This window comes from Chlorocebus sabaeus, chromosome 1 (genome assembly GCF_047675955.1).
Source record: "Chlorocebus sabaeus isolate Y175 chromosome 1, mChlSab1.0.hap1, whole genome shotgun sequence".
NCBI classification, from domain to species: domain Eukaryota; kingdom Metazoa; phylum Chordata; class Mammalia; order Primates; family Cercopithecidae; genus Chlorocebus; species Chlorocebus sabaeus.
Window position 1 is genome coordinate 19,459,941 of NC_132904.1, and position 19,728 is coordinate 19,479,668.

The 19,728-nt window shown below is 45.5% G+C and overlaps 1 long non-coding RNA gene across 1 annotated transcript; it reads right to left on the reverse strand.

Annotated features, from left to right (window-relative positions):
- Positions 1–1,095: 1,095 nt before the first annotated feature.
- Positions 1,096–3,356, reverse strand: LOC140713343 (uncharacterized). Its single transcript, XR_012095362.1, has 3 exons — positions 3,207–3,356; positions 2,065–2,159; positions 1,096–1,489 (listed from the first exon to the last, which is right to left on the reverse strand). It is a non-coding gene; the product is annotated as an uncharacterized lncRNA (long non-coding RNA).
- Positions 3,357–19,728: the final 16,372 nt, after the last annotated feature.

The following is a 19,728-nucleotide window of genomic DNA, read 5'->3' on the forward strand; positions in this document are numbered from 1 at the left end:
AGGAAAAGTGAGTGGGAGGTGGTGAGGGAGGAACAGACTGCCTTGTCCTCCACCAGATCTAAATCTGTCTCCTCCTTACGGTTGGCAGGATTATAGGATCTGGCTCCCATGAAGGCCTTCCACCTCCGCTGGCCTAAGCTGTCAGTGTCAGAGAGCACTGGCCTTAACAGCTCCCTCACCAGAGCAGCTGTGATTCCTTCTTCATTTCCAGCAGGGACGACCCAATAACTTTTACAATATGGGATTTCTTTTTTCTCATGATAATAATGTTCATTGTGGAAAAAAAAAGGATAAAATAAAAATCAACTAGAATTCCAACTTCTGGCAATTTTGGTGTCTATCTTTCTGCAAAGTTCCTATACGCATACTTTATAAAATTACGAACATACTGCACATACAGTTTTGGAATATGCCTTTTGCCTTCTGTCATGAAAAAAGTCTTCAAATGCCTTTTAACAGCTACACAATAGTTCACTACATGAATCAACTCAAATGTAACTATTTTTTGCCTTTTATTATAAATAACACAGAGAACCCTCAGTCTTTTTTACATAATGTCCTAACAGAGTAGGGAAAATGCTCCCCAATCCGGTGCAATGTCCTGTGCCCAGGGAAACACATTTTTTCTTTTCTTTTTTTTTTAAAGACGGGGTTTCGCTCTTGTCACCCAGGCTGGAGTGCAGTGGCACAATCTCGGCTCACTGCAACCTCCGCCTCCTGGGTTCAAGCGATTCTCCTGCCTTAGCCTCCTGAATAGTGGGGACTACAGGTATGCACCACCACGCCCGGCTAATTTTTGTATTTTTAGTAGAGACGAGGTCTCACTATGTTGGCCAGGCTGGTCCATCTTCTTAGTTGGTGGGAACAGGGACATCTACACTCCCAAACACCTTGCCCTTAAGTGTATAGCACAGTTTACTGTCGTTTTCTTCTGAGAAATGGAGATTGTTGCACTTTCCCCAAATTTACCTTCATTCTCAGCCTCTCCTTGTCATTGTAATCCCAGAAAAGATACAATGGGGAAAAAAGGGAGAAAGAAGGGGGGATGTAATTTGATGCTACATTCTGAAACAATACACATATTTGAGACGCATGAATATTCTTTAACAATATTTTTATTAAACGATAAATTGCCAGGCAGGCAAGGGGTCCAGGATCAAGCCCTGGTCTCAGTATGCCAGAGTCTAAGGTGACTATGTTTGGTTTCTGCAGGGGCCTGCCATGGAGGCAGGCAAGGGAGGGAGGAGTCGGTGGTTCTAATCATTGGAGGGTGTTGGGAGTGGAGTCAGGGGAACCCATCTGTAGTAGGCCTGGAGAACAAACCTGGCAGCTGGGGCATGACTGGGAAAGCACTTGAGGACCTGGGTGGGGGCCGACATTCGTTTGCACTGGCGCCGGGAGGGTGGTCTGCCCCCTGTGAGTGGTGCTCAGGTTTAAAGCTCCTCCTTGGGGCCACTGCCATCACCATGTCTCTGGTTTCTTGCTTGGCCTGGAAAAAAGAAATCGAACCAGAGAGAGAGAAGGGCACAGCAAAAGAGACAACGAGGAGAACAATGTGAAAGTGAGAAAAAGGAGACAGAGGGTAAAATAAGTCAATGCAGGGAGGCAGGTGCTTTGACAAGTGGAATCTTTTTGGTAGACATTTAAGCAGCAAGAGGCACTTTTGGTCCTGGACAAGCTTATTACATATCCACAGTTGATGAGCTTTCAAGGGCCTATGACAAGTATTCAGATACCCAGTGGATCAGGGAAATGGCATTTGCCAACTCTACTGATTACAGACCCTGCCTCTAAACTGATTTGGTGCCCTCTTTCTGCAAATCAATTCCTCAAACTTTCTGGGAGCCGGTTATTTCTCAGTGGAGCAGACAACGATGAACCAGTGCTAGGGAACAGGTCTTCTGGGGAGGGACTGAAATGCAGAAAAAATTTTGGTGGCCTGGGCTAGATTCAGGAGGTGGGAGGAGGGAAGGGCTGGGGAGAAAGAATCTGGGGAAAAGGAAAGGAGAGAGGAGGAGGGGTGGGTGTGAGTGAAAGAGTTCCGCCCTCCTTACCCATGCTCACCTCTCGCTGCCAAATAATTATACTGTCTTCTTTTCAGGCTGCAGGAAATGGTGTTCTGGTATTCACTGGAAAAGTCCAACAGTCATTGTCAGCTTCTGAGGCGTATGAATGGGGTACGGGGGGAGGCCTTGGTGTTGGTTGGGAAAACCGAGGGCAGCAAATGCAGGGCCCTCACTCTTACTATGGGAACACATCTCCGTTCAACTTGGTGAGAAGAGAATGTTTCGAAAGGACCTTTTATCAGGAAACTCAGGAAAGAATCAGAACAATCCATAAGTGGGGTTAAAGGACATTCTTCATTCTCAATAGCTTTTTCCTCTCCGCCTAACCCTGTTTGAGTGGACAGTGGACCAAAATGTTTCCTCTATTTTTTTTTTTTTTTTTTTTTTAAGACAGGGTCTCACTCTATCACCTAGGCTGAAGTGCAGTGGTGCAATCTCGGCTCACTGCAGCCTCCACCTCCCGAGTTCAAGCGATTCTCATGCCTCAGCCTCCCGAGTAGCTAAGTAGCTGGGATTACAGGCGCCCGCCACCACACCTGACTAATCTTTGTATTTTTAGTAGAGACAGGGTCTCTCCATATTGGCCAGGCTGGTCTCTAACTCCTGTCCTCAAGTGATCTGCCCGCCTTGGCCTCCCAAAGTGCTGGGATTACAGGCATGAGCCTCCACGCTCGGTCATCCTTTATTTTTTGAGTTCACACTCAGAGGCCTTTCTGGTAAGCAACCACTTCCCTTCACCCTCCAAGTTCTCCCTTTGGCCGAAGGGCATCTCTCCTTCTTTCCTTTTGAGCATCCTCCTGGCTCTGGATCCTGGAAGTGCTTCTGTACCCTGGTCCTTTCCCTGACGTTCACAATTAACTAGCCTGTGGATAATCTGGGTTCTCCCGTTCTTGAGGCAGGGCGTCTTCCAAAATATCCAAAAGCAAAGGAGTCGAAAGATCATGGGGAATCAACCCTCACCTTATGAAAAGGCAACTGAGCCCCAGGATGAGGAAGAGACTCGCCCAGGGTCACAGAGTGAGGGAACGGTAAGCGTGGGGGCAGAATACAGCCCGTGCAGCCTACCTAGCCCTACTACTATTAATAGAATCCATTAGTAGGTGCTAAGCCTTTTCCCCTTCCCCGTCCAAAGGCTGTAACCTGCGTGTGGGTCTAGGCTGACGCTACTGTCCCCTCCTCATTCCCCATGCCTGTGACGCCCAGGCCCTGGCAGTGAGACCAGGTGGTATGGGCATCAGGAACTTCTCCAGTGGCTCAAATAGCCGGGAGCGATTGGCCTGTCCTCCAACCTCCGTTTGTGTCAGGGATTGCTGCTCATTGGCCTAGCAGAAGTGATTGACAGGTCAATAGCCCAATGAATGATGAGCCTTGGAAGCGTGGTGACAGTTACTAGTCAGTTCTTGCTTCGCGAGACCCTGGGGTAACGGTTTTATTTTTTTCCAAAGTTGATTCAGCCATTTTTCACACTCAAAATCCAGCGTCTTCTCAGTAAAGGGTGTAAAGCAATTTTCGGCCCCAAAGAAAGAATGCATTTGGGGCTCTAAAAGTACAAACGAACCCTTCAAGAGAAAATAAGAGTGTCGTATTGAATGAATCACTTAATAAAGGGGGTTTTGCTTTGCTAAACAGTTGGTGGGCAAGTGAGTGGGCAGGAGGGAGGGAAAGATGGCCAGGAATGGGGACAGAGGAGTCAGGCAGCAGAAGACTGGAGTCAAAAGTGCTTATTGCAGTTCTTGTAACCTGTGTGAAATGCTGTGGCAATTCTTGGGGCCTGGATAGGTTCTGGGACCTGGGGAAAAGGATGGGGTCACTTCTGGGGACTCTTAAGGTCCAAGAATCGGGGCTAAACTGGCAATGGGGGTGATGAGGCAGTGGTTGTGGTAAGAGCTGGCTTGGATGGTGAAAACGGTAGCCTGGACCATGAGATAATTCCTGAGAGTAGCTAGTGATGGTCAGATAAAAGGAGTGGCCCATCCCTGAAGGGTGTAGTCACATAAGATGGGGTCCCTGGAAGAATGACAGTGGATCACCCCATAACTGGTTAGAAGATGGAGTTGGAGATAAAGAGAGATGAGACAGGGAGTTGAGAGATGGAAAGTTTGACAAAGGAGAGAGAGTGTCACAAGGACTGAGAGCTGGAGTCCCAGAAAAGCTGAGCAAACCATGCTTGGTACATAGTTGTCACTCAGTAAGTGCTAGCTATTATTATTGCTCCCTTTGGGAGGGGAGGGGAGGGGTTAAGTCTGGTAGTTCAAAGGCAGTAGGAGGCAGTGAGTGGAGAACTAAAAGAGTGCCAGGAAAATAGGCCATTCTAGTTGTCTGTTTCTCTCCCCACTGTGATTATGAGAATTGCAGAAGCCACTCCTCCATTGGGGGAATGAGAGGGAAGAATTGAACTAAAGAGAGGGTGCTGGTATGTTCTGCAGCTGGAAACCCAAAGGATGGGAAGTAGGAATGGGGAGAGGCTGCCCTTGCAAGTGTCTTTGATAGAGCCTGTTAGAAGTGAGGTGAAAGAGGAGGGAACAGGTGAGAAGTAGAATGGGTTGTGGCATGGTTAGGCCCTGGGTGAACCGTGTACGTTATACATAACCGTTGTTGTGATTGCTGGAGTGGGGTCGTGGGGAGGAGCCCCTCTAGTTGTCTCTCTTGGGAAAAGGGAATGGTGATGAGATTCAAGACTCTATTGGAAATTCCCAACAATCATTTCCATAAATGTCAACTGACTCAGGGACCACACATTTCTGAGGGAAGAGAGGAAAAGGCTCTTCTAAATTTTCTATTTGACAAGCAGGGTGTGTACCAACTGAGGCTCCTAAATAGAGAGTGCATAGTACAGTTCATACAAGTTCTGAACAGAAAAAATGAAACTCCTGATGTCAATACCCCATTTCCCTTGACCTTCCTACCCTCACTAGTGTGTGCTCTCTTTTTAGCAAGTTATTGAATGACTGGCATTTGTTGGGAGGAGTGCAGACTGCGCAGCTCTGAGGTAGCTAAGAGAAGGTGATGTTGAAGGAAGAACAAAGAGTGCTTTTGATTCCCCAAATTATACTTAAATATGTATCTGTGGGGAACCAACAAGCTCTCTTTGAGCAACAGTTGAAATGCAAAGCCATCTGGACTAGCCTACGACCTAAGGAACTCTCTTCTCTAATGTCTGGGGGAAAAGCAAGTAGGGAAAGGGGAAGATAAGGTAGGCCAGAGAGAGGGGAGACACAGAGAAGAAGGCAGAGACAAGATGGAGAGATCAGTGACAGCAGAGGCTGAGGCTGGACCGAGAGGGTTACGAGAGACAGCCCTGGAATGAGCTAGTTAACTTACTTGCCAAATCTTCAAAGTCTTTTCTATTTCTATTTCCACTGAATATGGTTCTCCTAATTTACAAAGGAAATTTATACAGTCTTCCATGATTCAAGAAAGGCTTGCATTTACTGACTTCTACCCATTTGATGTAAACTGTTTAGAATTTTGTTGAGGCTCCCAGGAAACTCCTGATGATCTTGCTCATGGTGTTCAGATCTGGGTGGGGCAGATGAGCTAGGCAGTGGGGTGCTTGTGGGAGCCAAAGCTTGGAAGTTGGTTTCTGGAAGGTGCTCTCATTTCTTGTCTCCATGGATCGAGGGCTAAACAAGCCATTGGATAGGAGTGGAGTGGAGTGAGTCTCCTCATTAGCATGCTGGGAGGTGGCATGGACTGTGGCATCGCAGTTGAGGTGCTAAGGTGGAGATAATAGCATCATGATAGAGGCTGTTGGCCTTGCAGTGGAGAGAACCTGATGGAGCGCAGTAGTGGGGAGTGAGGGTAAACTGGCCCTCAATGAGGGCTAGTTTCTGATTATTGTGGATATTTTACTCATAGTCAATGACTAGAAGTGTTTCTGATAATCTGTGTAAGGTCGTAGGCAAGGGGCTGGGAGGAAAGTAGGGCCTGGATAAGGAGGGCACAGGTACTGAGCAGGGCCCTGAAGCCAACTGTTGCTAGTCTGGAAAGGTACTCTCCCCTCCCCCCAGAAGGAAATCAAATAGGCCTGACAGGGTCATGGGCAGAGTCAGGAATGGAGAATAGGAAATAAACAGATGATGGCAAGAGAGGCAAACGAGTGTGATGGAGAATCATGAGAGATGGCAGGCCATTGAGCTGACTCTTCAGGTCATCTAAGGATGTCTCTTTTTGCTCCTATTTCCCCCTGAGATGATTCTAATAAAACACCAAGGGTGATTAAAATGGATCTAGGGTTTGGGGCTTCAGAAAATGGCCTTTTTTCATTTATGGTACTGACTTCCACTAAACCATCTCCATGCGTGGAAGCTTGTATGCAACAGAACATGGGTTTTCAGCTTGGAAGGGTAAACGACTCTCTTGTGCGGTGGCCTTGTTTTAGTGACTCCAAATATGGGAAATGTCCAGGAGGAGGGAATTATTGACACACTGGAAGTTAGTTATCCCCTGATTTCATGAACTTTATCTCCTAGTTCTTCCCTCTGCCGGTGGGAAGTGGTGACAGGGTCTGATGGTCACCAGGAGTCTCTGAGGAGGTTGGGGAGAAGGCAGGCAGGCAGAGAAACCCAGCTGGTGGCAGGGCGGCAGGTGGGTGCATGAGTCCTCTACCTCCTTCTGCCCCTCCCGGGTTGTGTTCTGTAGCTGGACTTTCTGTGAGATTCAACTTCCCGGCCTTCCCAGCCCCCTAGGCCTGTCACCTGTCTCGTGTCTTGCAGTAAAGTGAGGAGCAGGGAGCAGGAGAGGGGGAAAGAACAGGAGAGACAGGGTTGGGGAGAAACCGAACCAAGGTGATACATGCAGAGACAGAAAGACAGATCTACTGAACAGTGACGCCGCCTCTGCGTCTCTTCTGTTGCTTTTCTTCATAAATGATTATGCTCATTTTCCAGGGATCTTTGTGTCCTCCATCAAGGATTTAGAGCCCAAGCATCACAATTCCTGAGCTGAACTTGCCCAACTTCCATGTGGTGCCCTTACTTGCTAAAAAGTAGGTACGTCAGCTTATGAAAAGTTGAAGTGATTCCGAGACAAGGGGTTTGCACTAGGTCCTAGACAATGTGAGGGCACTCCTGAGAGGTAAACACTGCCAGCTGCCCACTTTCCCTTCCACGTGGGCAAACACAGGAATAGGAGGGGAGGGGAGAAAATGAGGAGTAGGAGGCAGGAAGGAATTGTGAGTCCTTACTCTCTCCAAATCTGCTGCAGTCGCCTGGTTGAGAGAGGGTAAAAGAGCATGGAGGAAGGTGGACAGGCCTGGATAGAAGAGGTGATGAAAATAAAATGGGAATGCCTGAGGGTGAGGTTGAAGAAGTGTCTCTGTGTCACTTTGCTCCTTGGGTAGTCGTGTTATGTAATGGTTAAGCCTGTCTCTAGGCACCAGAAATGAGATGAGACTTCTGATCCCCATCTGAGTACCCTGAATTATTTCTTCTACTTGTGGCATAATTGGAACTTGATGCTTTTAAGATTCAGGAGTGAGGTTTTGGGTGAATTGTTTTCCTATTTAGGGATGGGAGGAATACCTTCTAATATGTTGTAAGATTCAAAGGAAGCAGAAACTCCCCATCCTATACTATTGCCCTTCCTTGATCCCAGCCCTCTGTTCTTCCTCCAAAGTCCCCTCTGATGAGATACACGTAACAGGCAGGAGGGAAGAGGCTGCAAAGTTGTCTGCCAGCATTATTGCCATGGGAGTGAGCACACCCCTTTGCACCACAGCAGCCTAGGACAAGACTGGAATTTTTCAAAACAAACTTTTACAGGGAAACAAAGGTTAAAAGCAAATAAAATAAGATGGTGTGAAAAAATTAGAGCCAACGGGGCTTTTGACTGGCTGGCAACCTGGTGTGATACTAAACGTTGCCGTCAGCTGTTTGGCTCTATTGGATTCCCCAACCCGTTCTTATCTTGGTCTTGTGGAAGTGGATTCTTTGCAGAGCCCTGGGGTCACCTCCTCCACTCTTTGGTCACTGTAGGTAGGGCAGGGCTTTCTCCATCTCACCTCCTGTCTCTTTCCTCTGTTTTGTGGTCTTGCACTCTGGCCCAGATCTCTTCTCTTGGTTGAGTAGTTGGGGTGTAAAGCCTTGTTATTCGCTAGTTTTAACCTGTGTAGGGGTCATTTTGGGGGTGGGGTGAGGAGTTAGGCTGTACACAGAGATGTCTGGTCATTAGCAAAGGAAATAAAATGCTGTTGGAAGCTCACATTTCATCTCTGTTCCCCTTTTGAAGACTCCTAAAATGTCCCCTCCCCTGTCTTCCCTGTCCTTCCAATGGTTTCAGAATCCAGTCTTTACAGTTTTACAAAATTAATACTAAAAATACATTACTGCTGAAAGGAATTTTTCTCAAAGGAAAATAAGGCTCATTTCTTCACAGAGAAGACAAAGCTGGAGACTAATAATATACACTAAACCTCAAAGAAAATGTGAACACACTGAATATTTAACCTAAAAGTATATGTTAGGTATGTTAATATGATATACAAATAAAATAGTTAATTCATGCAAATGCTAAAATAGTAGGCAGGCCAGTGGGAGGAGAGCGGGCAGGGCGGGGCTGCCTTAGCCAGCTCTGGGGTCTAGCGGTCTCAGCAGATATCTCCTTGGATGTTGGCAGGCTTATGGATGTGTGGCCTTGGCCTCAGGGGGCCTTCCAGGGCAATAGGTGAGGGATGTGGGTGGCAGAGCCTGAAGTCTGAGTGACTCCAGGCAGGCTAAGATACTCTGTGATGGGGTGCCTGATGGGGGTCAGTGAGCCTCAGGAAGGCTTGAGGGTGACACTGAAGGCGACTCAGGGGATAGGAGCAAATGTGTTGCAAAGGCAGATTCCTGGGAGCAGAGAGAGGAAGGCTGGGGAATGATGCAGCTCTTGAAGTAAACTGTCTGTGTCCTGGCTGGAGGCTGGAGTCGTGGGGGAACCATGGCCACCCTAGAAGGCCCCGCTGGAGGCCCCATCGTAACAGCCCTGTGGCACATACCTCAGAGGCCAAGGCAGTTTCTTGCCAGGTCACTGAGTCGTGGATGGAATGGGAGTCATGATGGTGGCATGGGGGTAATTTACTAAAGAAATACATTACGTTCCTGGGTATGTGTACCTTTTTAGGGAGGACGAGCGAGGAATAAGACTCGTGTCTGTGCCTGACCCCTTGGGGTGTTGGAGGAAAGGGCACTTTGGCACCACATCCTCTTTCTCTAGTTCTCCAGGGGGCCAAGCTCTTCCCCCCACCAGCTGGCTCTTCTCTGATATCGGGTTAGATGAGGTTAATTGACTAGCAAGGGAAGGCAGTGAGGAAAAAGACTGCTTCATTGAGGAACAATAGAAGAAGAAATTTTCCAGTCTGGAATTGTAAATGCAACCACTGAGGAGAAACAGCAGCTTCGACAGACAAGACAACACATTAAGGAGGCAGGTCAGGGAGTGGACTGGGTGCAGTGTCACAGGGGCCGGGGCCTTCAGCAGGCTGGAGTCTAAGGTGCCTATGTTTGGCTGCTGCAACAGACCTGATAGGCCTCTCGAGTTTGTCAGGGAAGTATGGGAAGCATCCATGAACTAGGGCCCACAGGATGATGTGTCTGGTCTTCCTGTGGACCTGTGGATGATAGGTAGGGAAGCGTGTGGGCAGCTAGAACAATGCAATGGTAGGAAGTACTAGGGACCATCTTCTTTCCACGCCTCCTGTGTGGCTTTATGTGGCTACCTGAGGCTAAGGGGTTGGTAAAACGCTTCTGAATCCCTAATGTCAGTTCCACTTCCTCTGGAGAGCCGGTGTTGGGAGAGCAGAGGGGAGCATGTCTGCAGGAAGCAGGGGAGGCATGGAAAAAAATTCAAGTAGATAAAGGTGGCTAGACAGCCTGGAGAAGGGAGGCAACTAAGCCTTTTAAGTTGCTCTTGTATTCCATTGAAAATAGTCCAGCCAATTCACAGAGCATAGTCATAGCATTTTTAGAACCCTGCAGGCCTCAGGAAAAACTGTTTATTTACACTGTGCATTTCACATGAATCCTCTCAGCTGGAAAAGGTGTTCACTTTCACAGAAGCAGGCTGGAACTCGGTCCATACTCCTTCCTTCCGGTTTCCTGGTTTGCTGTCGGAAGGTGGGAGGGGCAGTGGGCCACAGGGAGGGACGGCCCTGCCAGATGTCTTCTTTTTCTCTTTCTTGGGGTGTAACAGAACAAAAAGAATGTCTGCAATTTTTTTGGGTGAGCCATAAAAGAGGGCTGTAAAAGGCAGAGGGCTAGAGTGTGGTAAGGGGTAGGGTTAGGAGTCGAAAAACGAGAAGAAAGAAAAGGAAGAGTAGGCCTCCCTGAAGGCCCCCTAATCACTCTAGCAGTTGGGGAGTCTGGGACTGGAGGGGAGAAAACAGGGAATGAGAGGTGGGAGTAGGAGAGAGAGTGAGGTTTCTCCTACTCTCTTAAAACTCATACTTTCTTTTTTTTTTTTTTTGAGACAAAATCTCTCTCTGTTGCCCAGGCTGGAGTGCAGTGGTGCGATCTTGGCTCACTGCAATCTCTGCCTCTCTGGTTCAAGCAATTCTCCTGCCTCAGCTTCCCAAGTAGCTGAGACTACAGGCACACACCACCACGCCTGGATAATTTTTGTCTTTTTAGTAGAGATGGGGTTTCACCAGGCCAGTCTCGAACTCCTGATTTCAGGTGATCTGACCGCCTTGGCCTCCCAAAGTGTTGGGATTACACAACGCATGAGCCTCCGTGCCCAGCCAAAGTAAACTCATTCTTTTTATGAAGTTTCTCCACTGTGCCTTAATCCGATAGAAACATCCCGGTGTGGTGTCTGGAGCACTGGGCGGCATCATTACAAGAGAGTAGCCTGGGCCAGTGCCCGGGTAGAGGGTGGCTCCCTCTTTTTCATCTCTGAGAGAAGGGAGGCACAGCCATCCCTCTTTTTCTCGCTCCTTCCTGGTGTCTTTGCTATCCCAGCTCTGTTCTCCTCTCTTTAGCTCTCTCTTCACATGATTGATATTAGCAGAATGTGGAGTTTAGCGAAACAAATGCAGGGTGGTAGCAAAAGGCTGAGGTGGCTTTTTGTCAAGAGAAAAGAGCTTTGGGGGTGTGCATCTTCTCATTCGACTTGAGTTTGTAGCCAATAATTTTATCAGTGAACAACAATAAATATGCCAGAGAGTGGCTGGGAGGATGAAAGGCTAATTCTTTTCTGTGGCAGGCCAGAATCTGAGGTGAGCTTTTCAGAACATGGGAGGCCCTTGGGTTAGTTAAGTGAGATCATGGGTGAGGATATTGTGGCAGATCAGGTGACATAGACAAGCCTGGGTCATTCCTGTAAAGATGGTAAATGGTGGGTTTCTGATGAATGAGGAAAGCCTTCTGAAATACATCGACTCAGAAGCAGGGTCTCCAGATGGAAGTATCACATGGCCAGGGAGATCCTCACTTTGTCTCTGAAGTCTGTTTTTGTGGTTGGCAGGTGGAAGGTGTCCTCCCTCCCTTTACCTACATCTTTCGTAGCTTTCCAAGATTCATTTCCATCTTGGGAGGGAGTGGGAGGAGAAGGAGGATAAAGAATCAGATGAGCTGAAGGGCAGACACAGAAAGAGAAGAGCAGGTAATCACTGAAAGGCAGAAACCCAGAAAAGACTACATCAGCCCAGGTGACAAGTCCCCCAAGTCACTTCTCCTATACCAGCTGCCTCTCAGAAAGATGCTACTTTTTTCAAAGTTATATTTACCGTGTCTTCAGAGCCTTTCAAAGGTGTAAAGAGAAAAAAAAGGAAACTATACAAAGCCACTTTTGCTAAACTTTCCAAGCTTGCAAGATGTACCTTCTGGGTGAAGATCTATTACTCATCTTGTTAATTACTCATGGGACTTGGGTTTATGTGGGAAAAGAAAGAGAGAAAGTGGAGAGAATTTGAGTCAGAGCCAGGTAGAAGACAACTTCTTCCCTTGTTTCCTCGGCTCCCTGAGGGCAGGGAACAGGCTCTTTTCATCTCTATGTCCCTCGTGTCTAGCATATAGTAAGAGCTCAATAAATTAGCACTTACTGAATTGAACTAAATTATTTGTTGAATTTCCATGTGGGTAAAGACACAAAATCTGTTCCTGTTGTGGAACAAGGGACCATAAAGGTGCAGGGTGGAGTGGGAGAAGTATGCATTTGGAAATCTAAAGGAAAGAAGCACTGTCTCCCAAATAACCACTACTAGGAGTGCCAGTGCAATGGATGGGGGAAAGGAAGAGGGTTAAAGGAGGTGGGATGGAGAGTAAAAGTGAGGGTCTGTGTTGCCTTCAAACCTGTGCATACTTCTTCCTCAGAAAGTTCTTAAGTCTTTAGTCATCCTTCAAAACCTAGCTCAAGTGCCATGTCCTCTGAAGTCTATTCTGAGAACCCTTCCTATGCCACACCTCAGTGGTTCTTTACATTCCAATTTCTCATTCATATGCAGTATTAGTTGTGTGATCAGTTGCTAATATGAAGACTTCTCTGCTAGACTGGGAGCTCTTTGGGGACAAGGACTGTTCGTTGTTTTTATCCTCAGTGCGTGATATATAGTGGGGGCTGAAGGCAGGGAGTTTTGTCAGTTGTCCTAAAATTGATGGGCAGGTCTGGCGTCAGGGCTCCTGGTAGCAGGCAGTAGGCAATGATCCAGGCTGACAGTTGTTTGATGCCTTGGGGGCTTGACAGCCTTACCCATTGGGGGCAGTTCCAGAGACCTACCTGTAGAGATTGGGGCTCAGAGAGAGATAAGACTCCAGTTTAAGAAATAGTGAACAGAATGAAAAGCAAGACATCAGCGTGCTCTTGAAGACCAAAGAACAAAACAGTGGCTTCACCTGTTGAAACTGATGTTTGAGGAAATGACTTGTTCATTGGGAAGAATGCCAAGGGCCCAGATGCTGGAGCCCAGGTTCCTGGGTCACAGCAGGATCCCCAGCCAGGACTTGATCTAGCTGCCCTGGATGGTTCTTCAGGTTCTGTGAGAAAGCTGGCCGCTTGGTCTCTGAGCTGTGGATGGGGACTGGCCTACTTCCCGGCAGGGAGCAGGTCATAACAGGTGGGCTCCGCATGTAACTGAGAGCTCTCTATTTCACAGGGTAGTTTAATTTTACTGTAGGGTGGTTGTGATTAATTTTAAAAAGTTATTTTTATTGATTTGAAATCCATCTGTCTTATAACTAGCACCCATGGGTTCTAGTTCAACCTTTAGTAATCTGTTAAATCGCAAAATCTCTCTTCTGCATAAATTTAAGAAGCAAGAAGCAAATATCCCCTCGAACTATTGTGAGCCTTCTTGACTCCTTCAATAATCTCCCCATCCCCAATCGTTCTTCATAAAATATGTTTTCAAGTCCTTTCATAATTTTGCTCACTCTTCTGTGGACTTGCTCTAAGTCATTTATGTCCCCCTGAAATATAGTACCGCAGTGGTACTCAGCTAGGCACAGAGGATACTGTTAAATCCTTACCTGAGGATTGTAGTTCAGTTGATGTAGACTGAGGAAGTCATAGTAAGAAAAACCTGAATCCCTGTTATTTTTTTCCATTTTTCTTGAAACTCATACTGTTGCTAGATGAAGCTCTTCATTTCATACTTAATGATATTGATTTCTTTTAAGTGCAAGATTTACCAACCCTTCTTAGTAAATTTCATTTTTTAAAACATTAGTGTCTATCTCTTGAGATAGTTCTGAGTCTTAATTCACTCAGGCAGTACTAGCTATACTTCTCTATTTTGTAGTATTGACACATATCGAGGGACACTACTTTTATGTCTTTGTTTTCATTATTTAAAAAAATGTTGAATGGGGTGGAACCAAGCAGAGTGTGACTCTAGTTAGTCATGCAGTGATGGGTTTACCTAGTCATCCTGTCATCCTGTGCACATTTCCTGTCTGGTTGATGTGGACATTATGACACTTTGTCAAGTACTTTACTGGTCAAGGTATATGATATGCCATTCTTTCCTCCTGTTCTTACTCTTGGTCACCCTATCAAAATAGAAAATTTGCTTACTGTAGCATGACTTTGTTGTCAGTGACTCTATGATGGGATAGTTCTATCCTGTTAGTTATTCTAGACTAGAGGCAGATAACACCAAGATCTATCTATCTATCTATCTATCTATCTATCTATCTATCTATCTATCTGCCTTGGTGTTATCCTCCTCTAGTCATGCATTTATATATATACAATATCTTTTGGGTAAGACAATATTTTCTCTTTTCTGATTCTGTGTTTACCAAGGTCTGTTCTATTCTGGTCTCTATTGTGTTGTATGGCCAAGAAGAGCAAGTCCCATATAGATAGTTTGGGCTGGCAAATTGATTATTGCAAAGGCATTAAGTAGCAGTTGAGCATTAAAATCTGTTTCTTGGGAACTTGGTGGGTATGAATCTATTCCTTGGAGTCTGACTGAGGAAGTGATAAAATCAAATGTGCAATACATGTCCTGCAAATCTTGGGATGTAATGACTCTACCAAAGGGTAGCTGTCCAGGGAATTTCAGCTAAAGCAGCCAACCAGAGTTTAGATGAGAGAGAAATGACTGGCACGTTGTAGGATAGGGATCAGGGAAAACTGTCTGGAGGGGTAAGAAAAAAAGAGAAATCGATTGTTCATTAGTGTCCTTTATTCCTTTTTCCTCCAAGATTCTCAGGAAGGTATATGAAGGGGAAGGTCCTCCCCTCCCACCTGCTTCCCTCCAGTCCTGGCACAGTTAATTTGCTAGCTTGCTCTACCATAGGCAGACAGTTTATGAAGTGCATGAGGCTTTTAATAGAGGTCAAGTCTGGTTGTAAACCGAAAACTTTTCCTATTCATGATGCTTCTAACTTGTTGCTTAGGTCATCTGATAGTAGGCTACGCCAGTGCGTTTACTTTTGAACTTTAACTTTGGTCATTCTGGCAGCTCCTTACTGCTGCCTGGTTCCAACAACTTAGTTGGCCAAGGCATTTAGAAGTTTTTTCTAGCTCATCAGTCACAAGTCTGCCTGGATTAGGACCATTGGCATTTCTTCATTTCATGGTTGGGCAGGAAAGGGAATGAGATCTCTTGTTCCTTTCTTAAGTTTTGCCACTTTCCTAGTGTCTTGCCAGAGAGCAGGGCCTGGTCCCTATTTGCTTGAGAGGACATTGGCTCTTGTCCCCTTCCTAGACTTGGGAAATCTCCTTTCTCGCTTGTCTGCTTCTTGTAGGCATCTTCCTCCTCCCCCTCCACAGCTAGAATGATCAACTAAATGAATTTTAGATAGCTTCAGCTTTCTGCTACGACAGGGTCAGAAAGTTGAAGCAAGAATTTAAAAGCCTAAGGTTACCTGGTTGAAACTGGAGGGAGAGAGAGAGAAATATAAGAAGTCATAACACAAAATTAATATCTAAAAACAAATTCTCCTGGTACAAGTATGTTCCTAATGCATCAGCTTGTCCCTGTACCTTCCCATCTTCTTCTCTGTGCCCTTGATATGCATTTCCTCTGTCTGTCTGCTCTTCCCTGATCCCTGATGGCTTGCGGCTTTGTGCTTCTGGTTAACACATCCAACCAACATGGCTACAGTAGGGAAAATGCCACTTACCAGCCTCCCACCTCCCTTGCTTGTTGTTCAAATGATTACCTCACTTCTACCTTGGCGAGATGCTACTTTTAGATTCAGAGAACCTCAGACAGTTCTAGCTCTAAATGCGTACAGAATCTATTATAAGACTTTAATGTAAGCCTCTGCGCCAGAGGCAGTGTTCGTGTGTAGGGTTTGGTGGTTTCTTTAGAACATTAGGCTTCCTCTTGTTGCGATGACTGATGTGGCTTCTGCAATAGCTCAGGGGCAGGGAATTGGGACAGGCAATCTATTGCCCAAACTCCGGCTACCCCATGGCTATTGTTAAGAAAATTCAGTAGGAGTTGCCTAGATCCAATTTCAGTGAACCTCAAGGTATTGCTTCTTTGAGACAACACGTTGTCTTTGGGCTGTTTCTGTCATTATTCTAACAGGATTTAACTCGTGCACTTTTGTTGAGGGATAATGGTAAGATCAAGTGTGACTTGCTGTGTGATCTCGTTCTCTCTCTCTTCTCACCATTCAGGCTGATTTGCTGGGGACACGAAATGCCACTGGGTGGCTGATAGTCCCTCTGTCGCAAGGCTTCCTTGCTAGACTTGAAGCCTCTTAGAAGTTGTGAATAGGATACAAGTTCAGCAGCCTGTAGATTGTGACACAGCCTGTGTTTAATACATCTAAAAATCTGCTGATCTATACATAAAGCAGAAGGATCACAACTACTGTCTTGTAGCTTTAACTTTCCTTTTCAGTTGGTTCGTGTTTTGTTTTTTCTCTGGTGTTGCTGTAGTTGAATCAGAATCTGTACTACCAAGAAACTAAACTTAATTTTCCCATTTCCTGAGTATTACCCCCTTATTCCTCTAGACTGTGAATTCCTTGAGGGTAAGGGCTGTGCCTTGTTCGTTTCTGTAATCCCTGTGCCTAACCGGGTGCCTTCAGTGTTGATAGTGTGGAGAGTTGGATGTTCATTAAATATGGGAGGATTCCTTCCCCTCCTTGGCTTGGTTGACGCTACGCTCCTCTGGTTTTCTTTCTGTCTCCTGAGTCACTTTTCAGTAACCTCTGCTGGACCAGGCTAGGTCCTGGGGCAATTGCTTTTCTATATTCCTCTAATCTCAGCCAGATTCATGATTTTAGATTATATGCTAATGGCTCCCCACTCCCATGAGGGCCAGATTGAGATTTTAACTGCTTGTCTCCTGTCTAAAACAGAATCCTTGATTTCCTTTTCTAGTTCAACTCCCAAATTGTTTCTGCGGCAGTCTCCCCTACTTTAATAATAGGACTTACATTTGTTCACAGCCCTCAAATTGGGATCACCCTTGATTTGTCTACTTTGTTTACATCTCCACATCCAATCTGTCATCAAGTCCTGTTAATGCTAGCTGTAAAATACATTCTAGACTTGTCTACGTGTTCGTTAGCACTACCGTTACTACCCATAAGCAAGGCCACCATCATCGTGAGCCTAGACATTGGATGCCTCCTGACTGCTTTTGCTCTTGCTCTATACTATAGCAGAGGGGTCTTTTAAAAACGTAAATTGAATTCCATTGGGTTCCTTGCTTAAAAGCCTTCGCTGGTTGTCCTTTACACCTAGACTCACATGTGTCCTTATGTGTATCCTACATTCATGGACATCTCTCTGCCCTCAGACATCTCTGCCTTTGCACCAATTGGAAAGAACTTAAATCTCCACTACAAATGTTATTTAAATCTTGTTTTGTATGAGGAAGGAAGGAGAGCAAGCATTTATCACTATTCTTTATGTGTTAAGTAATGTTTTCATATAATGTCACATAAAGGATATAGAACCTTTAGTAAAATAATTCTAAAGAAATCTGTTAATCTCATATGTCTGATGGCATCACTGGGCAATAGGCTGTCATGGAAGTAGATAGGTATTGCATTCAAATAATGTTGCCTCTGGTTCTAACTTGAAGAAGTCAAATAGCAGATGAAAAGGGGCTGAACGTTCTAGTCAGTAAAACAGACTTCATGCCAGAAATCTGATCCTAGTCAAGGGGGATGCAAAATGTTAGGTGGTAAGCAGTAATGCAAAAATCATGAACAATCCTACAAAATGCTAGCCTATAGACAGTCTTCATTAAATGTGTATTAACTGAGTGCTCACACATTGGGGATACCTATGAATAAGACACAAAGGTCCTTGTCCTTATGGGATTTGCTTCCAGGGAAGGTTCCTTCTTAGGGGAATGCTTAGCTTTGAATAATGAGAAATCTGCAAAAGATGTAAGCCTCGTCCTTTTAAGATTGATCCTAGAGAGAGAAACCGAACTTCCTTCAGATTAGACATAGGTCCTGCCCTCAAGGAGCTTACAGTCTGGAAGAAAGGAAAGAAAAGTAACAACTGTACTTACTGCAAGTCAATAGTGCTAAAAGATTCTGGAAATGGCAAAGTAATTCAGGGGAAGAAGAAGTTCTTTAGATTTGGAGTGGAGGTCTTAGGAGATCCAGGAAAATGTTATGAACAAGGTGAATCTCAGTCTTACATCAGGGATAACATTTGGGTGTGGAGATTGAGGGTGAAGAGGCCCTACCTGGCATAGCTCTGTTATACTGGCAAAGACTAAGCCAGGAGAGGGATTGTCTCTAGAGAGCCAAACAGAGGCAAACTGGCAGATAAACCCTTATGGCGGGAGGGGTTGGATACAGATGGCTCTGCAGTCTTGCTGCTCTGTTCTGCTTTGTGAAGGGAAACAATGCAGGAGCTCTGAAAATATAGATTTAAGGGCAAATTAAGGCTTTCCTTCTGATTGACTTGAACAGGCCCAGCAGGGGGATCTAAACAGTTGGTGGGAGAAAGACAGAGAGAGAGAGAGAGAGTGAGAGAGAGAGAGAGAGAGAGAGAGAATAATTGCCATTAAGTGAGAAGGAGTTGATGGGTACCTTAAGCAAGGTTAAGGTCAAGGTCAATTCAATGGCACAAGGCTTTGACTCCTAACTAAAATTCAGGGTGAGCTGATGAAAAGTTTAGGATTCTTGAGAAAGGTCTTGAATTTTGTAATCTAGGCATTTATTCTTTTACAAACATGTGCTTAATGCAGTGTTAAAAATAAGGGTTATGTGACATTTGCGTTTGCATTTAAGTGTTTTAATAAGAGTATGTCTTTTTCACAAAGAAGAATCAGAAAGTTCAGAGATAAAAGGGAAGGGCTGAAGTAGGAAATCAGGAACTGAAACAACAGGGAAAAACCACCACACTGGATCATGTGGCCATGGAATTTTTTCTTCATCAGGTGTCGGTATCTAAACATCAACATTTTCATTGTTGTTTTGTTTAAAAGTAAATGGAGAATTAAAAAAGAAAAGTTAACAGAGCAAGTTACACAGTGGCCCAAAGTGTCATTGTCCTCATCTGTGAGCTGGAGATAATAATTTACTGCTCTAGCCAGGATGTTTGGAGGATAGATAGGATAATGTCTATCACCATCCCAGCATGGTGTCCAGCATAGAGCTGGGGCTTAAGAAACACTATTTCCTTTCCTTTCCTGTTTGTCTTTCTGTACACAAGCAGGAACACATCTTCCCTTCTGCTCTGACACCTGTTGCTTTTCCCTTTTACTGTCTCTGTTTTCTCTTGGATGTTCCATCCACCAAAACTGTTCAGTCAGTCTATCCCAGTCCTTCCCCTCTCCCCTTTCTTCTTTACTTCTTTTCATTTTAAATTTTCACCTGGAGACCCCCTTCCAGAGTGATCTAAAGCTAGTTCTCTGCTGAAGCTATTGCTGTCATTTACCAGCTGTCCCACTGGGGTGGACCTCCTTCCAGATCATGGTGACCATTTCTTAGGGATTACTGGGGTAACCCTTATAAACCTGGAAATCCATGAGTGTGATGCTTCCAGTCTTAGAAATAACCACACCTGAGTTTGTTGAGTGTTTAATCCTTCCCTGGAAAGGAGTGTTCAACAGACTCATAGAACTTGCCTGCAGGGACACTGCCAGGCAGAAGCTATTGGCTTTTGGGACCTGGACATTAGCTTCCCTACTGCCCTTCCTCCCTCTACCTCATTTTCTAACCTACCAGCCCCATCACCAGCGTGGGAACTCCACAGACATCCTGTCTTTCCTAGTTAGAGCCTCATTAGCATTCAAGTAGACAGATAAATA